Here is a 6,921-nt window from a genome sequence, read left to right on the forward strand (position 1 = left end):
ACAATTTGACAAAACTGTAAAACCACAAGCAGAGTGAAAGGGATAAATAACATCAATCCAGGGCAACGCTGTAGAAATCTCCCTACAGGATCTATTCTCTGAGGAATTAAAGGGAATACAAGGCAAATCAATTGGTTTTCATGGAAAATAGGCCTTGTCAAGCAAACCTGATTTCAGTCAGTGATGAGATTACAAATTTTGTTGATAAAGGGAACTGTCCAGATGTAATAGGCTTAGATCATCAGAGCGCTTTTGACTCAGTATGAAATTATATTTGGCTTTAACATGTTGTGCTATGTAGCATCAATAAAGCTTGAAATAAACAGGTTAAGAACTGCCTACCTGACAAATATCAAGAAGAAACCAGTCAGGGGAAGCCAGAGCAGCCCTGGTGAGGTGACATGAAGAGCAGGACTGTGCCCAGAACTCTTTGCTGCTTCCAGCCGTGCTCTGGGAGATGGTGCAGATAAAATTGGAAAATGAAGCAAAATCCAGCAAGTCTGCAGAGACTGATAAGATGAGACTGTGATACCAAAATATCTGGGTCACTGAGGGTGGGAGGTCAGAACTGGCTTGAATATACACAGAAACTTCTAGAAGAGGGGCTGCAACTCAAACCAGGAGTTGCAATGGCCGTAGGGCTGAATGTGGCCTCACAGAAGAAGGATTGGCAGAAAGACAAAAAATCTTTGTCTACCAATCAATGGCGTGTGGCTGACTTTTCATGCTGTGATGAGGACATCGGTTCTGGGATAAAATGAAATCTCCTGCATGCTGGAGATCAAGAAATCATGGAAATGTCAAAGACAGAGAGGAAAAAGCCTACATAAACTGTCCAGAGCAGACCCAGCCTGTCACACACAGTTCCTTGCTGCAGGTAGGGGAGATTGGAAAGGATAATCAAGCCCTAGCAGTGCACTCTGACACACAAATAGGCATGGGAATAATGGGCTGTGCAACTTCTAATTTACAGCTTCCTAGCCACTGTAATTTGCAATTTTCCCAAATGAGACATTTGAATGTTAATTGTCTGCTACCAATTGCGAGATGGGCAGTACATGTCCTGAAAAATAGCACCAGCCCCTTTTGGGAACATTAAAAAAGAGCATTGCAATGTCACCTGGGCATTTTAGGGGCTTAACCAATCAAAAATTGCAGTTCTTATTTTTTTCTTTTCTTTTTTTCTTTTTTTTTTTCTTTTTTAAGAACAGCAGCAAGAAGCTGCCAAAAGTGTCATTTAACCATGTGGAGCTTGCCAAGGTGAGTTCAGCAGTGCTATCTTGAGACAGCTAGGCAGCATTACTTTGAAGATTTTGTTGTTTCTTTGCTTTGGTTTGGTTTTGTTTTGTTTTGTTTTAAGGAAAAGGGAAAAAAAAGGAAAAAAGAAGAAATACAGTAAGGAAAGAGAAGGATAATGGCAACCTGTAGCCTTTCACTAGGAGAGCCGGATCTCCATGACAAAGAATGCAGGCAGGAGCTTTCTGGAGGGTACAAGACAGCTCATTGCAGACAAATCCTAGAATCCATGTCATTCCTCCAGGCCAGCTAGTCCCCCAAGGATGTGCAGGCCACCATGGCAATAACACTGCAGCTCTTCTTTCAGCAACAAATGCAACACAGGTGCAGCAGACAGAGCTGAGTGAGCTCTCCAGCAGCACGAGCAGCTACTGCTGCCAACTGCCCCCAGCTCCCAAATGACTTGGAGCAGCCCAGAGGAGGAATAAAACCAGTGCACATGGAAGGGAAAACAGGCACCGTATAGACAAGCAGTTTCTTCTTCAAGAATTTGAGAATTAACCTGCTTGGCATAGAGCTGGGCAAGAGAAGTGGTGAAAGAGCAGAAGGAATTTAGTACTGAGAGGACCATGCCTGGTTTGTGTCAGCTCATTTGGCACCACAACCAGGGCCAAGGGAGATTCCTTGTTTGGCCTTTTCTCATGGGCTGCCTGTTTCAAGCATCCAGCTGTCTCCTGTCAAGCTTTGTCTCATTTCCCTCTCCAGCATCCACACTGCAGCCAACATTACTTTATGCAGGCCATGTTTTCCAGCAGATACCAACAGGAGTTTCAGCCTAAATTGCAGTGGGATGTGCAGAAACAAACAGGTTTCCTGCCCCACAGTCAGTATCAGGCATCACCTCTTCATTACAATAATTTCTGGTGGGCAACAACCCACTGAGGGCACATGTGGGAAGAGATCTCTGTTATGTGGGAGATGAAGAGGTTTTATTAAAAAATGTTGAAAGGGCCCTAAAGGTCTTATGCCAGTAATATCTCTCACAGACTGGCATGCAACTCTTTTGTCTTCCCAAAGACAGAAAAACCTGTCCCTCAGCCCAGGGGCTGGAGGATTCAGGAGAGAATTTCATCAGGGCTGGGAAGGTAACAGGGCTGTTCATCAGGTGGGTGGGATATGCCAGGAAATGAATCCTAAATCACATGGTGGGGAAAAGCTGTCCAGGATGTTTCTCCTGTGTATGGGCTAGCAGGGTTGAAATGGCAGCTGAACAGTGGGATTTCACAAGCTAGACCTGCATGCTTTTAACCTGAAGCATCCCTGGGCTGAAAGCTTATTTTTCTGTCCACACACTGGCCATGAGAACAAAGAGCTGCCCTAGAGCCAGCCCCTTGCAGCTCCAAAACACATGGCACACAATTTCCCTCTGAAACCCAAAATGTACTGCTCACAACACTACAGCTGGATGTTGTCCCCTGCTCTCAAAATGCTGATTAAAAATTCACCACGATGTTTACAGTAGAAATTTTGAGCATAATTATCTCTGTAACCCAGGTCTCTTCTTATTTTGATAATGTCTTGCTCAGTTTAAATTGCTAAAAGTTTTGCTATACTTAAAAGGTAGCAACAGTAGACTGTCATGCAGGCTGGGATCATTTTTCAGCTTTCAAAGAAGAAAAAACAAGCCTGAAAACGTGATAAATACCTCTGAATTCCAACAGCTTTTAAATGTAAACTTCTCTTGCAAGCAGATTGCATTTATGAAACATGAAAAAATGCACAGATCAAAAAAATGCACCTTTCAGTTATAGAGACTGAGCTTGATGACTTGGGAAAAGACCCCTCAAATCTTCCCTGGGTGTTTGTCACTCTGCTGGCCTGTGAGCCAGCCCAAATCTCAGTCTGAAATTGGTTTACAGGATTCTCATGGAAACTCAAAGAAAGTAGAGTGCTAATTAAGTGTTTTTATCCCTCTGAGCATCAGGTAGGACTGAAAGCAGCTGCACTGCAGCGTTTCCCCTGCAATGGCCCACTTACACCTCCTGAAGGCTCCAGACCGAGCCAGGATGGAAAATATATTTCTGCTTTTGATTCTGAGGGGGCAGGGGCTGTGCAGGGCTGTGGAGAGCATAAAGCTGAGTGATGCTCAAACCTGCAAGCACAAAGAGCCGCAGTCGCTGCTGGGCCATCGCAGACAGATTTCCCCTGCCAGCAAAAAGCAGGATCCCCATAGGTCAGAGCTGTTATTAATAATGTGGGGAAGTCTCATTGCACACCATAAGTGCTCATTTGACCATGATAAAGACAGTGATGAGAGGAAGCACAGAGGCCTCACAGCTCAGTGCGAATGCTGCACCTTAAATCACAGAACAAATTCAATTCTAAGAGAAAAATGCTACAAGGCACTTGGCCAGGGTGCCCGAGCTGGAGAGTTATTTGCAGTTTCTTTCTTTCAACAGCAAGTTTTCTGAGTGAAGCTAAAGCAAATATTCACTGGAGAATCTAATTTGTAATAGACATTGAAGGCTAAAAAATTTGAAGGCAGAAGAGAGGAGATCAGACATGCTAGAAAGAGATCGCTTCACTCACATTTAAATTATTGACCCACAGACTTCTAAATAAACTCTCAAGAAAAATGTATAACAGTTCAAAGTAAGAAATTTGGGACATGCAGGATGCATTCCCCCTTGTAATATTCTATCCCCAGCCAACACACTGCATTAATGCACAAGAACTGAAGATTAAATCCTTCAAAACTCTTATCTCCCTGCTAAAACTTAGGATAAACCCAGAAGAATTTGAATTTTACCATCAAAGCAAAATTGAGTCAAAATGCCATTTAAAAATGGCATAAATTACTCTCCACAAACAGGACTGCAATCTCATGACCAAATCTGTACTTACCAGGCTTTTCTTTTTATAAGTCCCTTGTTTTGAAGTGCACTAACTCCAGGATAACAATTTTCTGAACTTCTAGGTAAGCACCTCACTTCCATTGTGAACATGAAATATGAATAGTTTGACCTGGAGGATTAAAAAAAAAAAATTAGAAATGCAAACTTTCATGTATGGAAACTGTTTAGGCTGAGGGGAAATGCGGGCCTGCTGCTGAATGGGGTGGGGGCCTGGTGACACAGGGCACAGAAAAAAGTGAGGTGTTGAATGAATGCCTTCTTAACTTCAGCTTTTATTAGGAAGATAAATTTCAAATTTTTGATATTTTTTTAATTTTTTGAAAATTCAATTTGGAAACTTTTGAATATTTGAAGTTTTGAATTTTTATTTTTTTTCTCCTGACCCTGGAGACCAACAGGAAAGTCTGGAGCAAGATGGAAGAGAATCAGGTTAGAAAATGCCAAAACAAACTGGACACACATAAGACCATGGTGGGAGGCACTGGACAGTGCAAAGAGAGGTGGCTGATACATCCCAGCCTGCATCCCAAAGTTTCCCTCTGTTTCAGTGTTGGAAACAGCTTTGCTTCAGGGCACACTGAGCACCTTGGCAATTTTATCAGCAAGGCCCTGCTATGTGTTTCACCTGTTTGTTTGTTCAATTGATCCTCATTGGTTTGCTTTGGCACTTGGACAAAAACAAATTAAAATTCTTAAAAATGTCGATGCGGTTGCTTAAGTGAATCCAGCAAACACAAGTGCCAGTCTCAGAAGGAAAACATACAAGCATGTAAAAATAGCAACACAGCCTCAGATGAGTCATATTCATTGAATTTTAGAACAATTTTTATTGGAGTGGACCTCCAGAGGTCAGTTAGCCCATCCATCTGCTCAAAACGTGTCTAATCAGATCAAGGGATGCTTGTCAGCTCCTCATGCATTACAGCCTCTGTTTTCTAAAGCCTTTTCCACCCCTCCCAGTGCTTTACCAAGGAGAAGACAGCTACCACTCCTATTATTTACAGGAAGGAGCTGGAAGAAACAGTTTGTCTGACGAGAACTGTAAATGAAGCACGAACTCTCCCTGTGGGTTTTTGAATCATTTCAATGTCAGGCTGTTCTGGATCAGCCTTCCAGAGGGAACACGGGATGGAGCTCAGCATGGGGCAGGTACAGGGGCACTGGAGATGCTCTCCAGCCCTACATCCCCTTGCTCACCATCAGGGCACAGCACAGCCCCCAGCACAAGGCAGAGGCTCCTGATGGCCAGAAAAGACAATCTCTGAAAGGAAACCCAGACCTTTATCTGATCAGAGCATCTCTCTTAGTGCTGTGCTCCACTAAGTGGGATCCCAGGGCATAAAGGAATGAAGAACAAGCACTGGGATCACACACAGCCATTCAAGCTCCATCTGCTCCAGAGGAACCCAGGGCCATTATCCTGTGCTGTCAAAGCTGTTAATGAGATATTTGGCTTCACTGGTAACGTGCCAGCCTGCCTCAAAGACAGATAGCGAAATGAATGGATCAGGACAGGGGAAACAATGACCCAGATGTCTAACAGTGTCTTGCAAACCATGACAAAAAAAGATAGAGAAGAGCAAAAAGCTCATAAAGAATATTTCTGATTCACAGAACTCAGCAAAAAATTTGGCCGCCCTCATTTGAATTTTTGACTGCAGAACAGAAGAAATGTGGCATTCACATTTTCCGAAAAATCCCTTAGCCCAGGATTTTTCTCCTGGGAAGCTGAGAGGCCTCAGAGAAAAAGGAAAACAATTTTATCTCATTTGCTTCTCCTGTGTTTTGCTCCTTTGGAATGTGTTTGGAGATTATTTCCCCACAGGTGATTGTTTCGTTGGATTCTGCTGTGAGTTGTTTTCACTCAATGGCCAATCAGAACCAAGCTGTGTTGGGACTCTGGAAAGAGTCGTAAGTTTTCATTATTATCTTTTTAGCATTCTGTAAGTATCCTTTCTGTATTCTTTAGTATAGTATGGCATTCTTTAATATAATATAGTATAAAATAATAAATTAGCCTTCTGAGAACATGGAGTCAGATTTATCATTCCTCCCTGCCACGAGGGTCCCTGCAAATACAATAAAGCAATAAATTTAAATTTTAAAAGTAAATTTTGAAAAATCCTGTTCTTGACCATGACATAGGGACCACCATATAGGAACAAAGCAGTGCTTTTAGACCTCTATGTTTCAAGACAGAGAAGAAAGAGGGTTTCTGAAAAAAGAGAAAAATCCTTCAGAGTTCTGGAACAGATGTCTTATAGTGTAAAATGTATTCCAGAGCTCTTTCCTTATTTAATCATATCAGTGTAGGTTATCAAAGCTACTGAGAAGTGTGAATTCTTCCACCTCAAAAAAAAAAAAGAAAAAAAAAAGAAAAAAAAGCAAACGCAAAATACAGTTCAGCACTGAAATCTGAACATTTCTAAAAGGAATACAAATATACAACATACAAATCAATCACTCAGCAGAATCACTGTAAATCTGCAACCAGTTGGGTAAAGGATCCATCCTAACTATATCAGGAGCTGAGGGCCAGATAGAGAAACCACTGGGTAAAGTTTCAAGGCTTGAATTTATCCTAGGAGGGGATGATGCAGAGCCATAAGGAGCTGATCCAGCTTTCAGATCTATGAAGGATGGAGTCCTGCTCTCGTTTTGGCAGCAGACAATGTCTTGGATGCAAGTCCCCAGAACTCCACTGCATACACTCTATCTGAGCTGAGTAAGTGGGAACACCAGCTGAGGATGCAGCTTATGGGATGGAAAT

The sequence above is a fragment of the Melospiza melodia genome, chromosome 3 (genome assembly GCF_035770615.1).
Source record: "Melospiza melodia melodia isolate bMelMel2 chromosome 3, bMelMel2.pri, whole genome shotgun sequence".
Lineage (NCBI taxonomy): Eukaryota > Metazoa > Chordata > Aves > Passeriformes > Passerellidae > Melospiza > Melospiza melodia.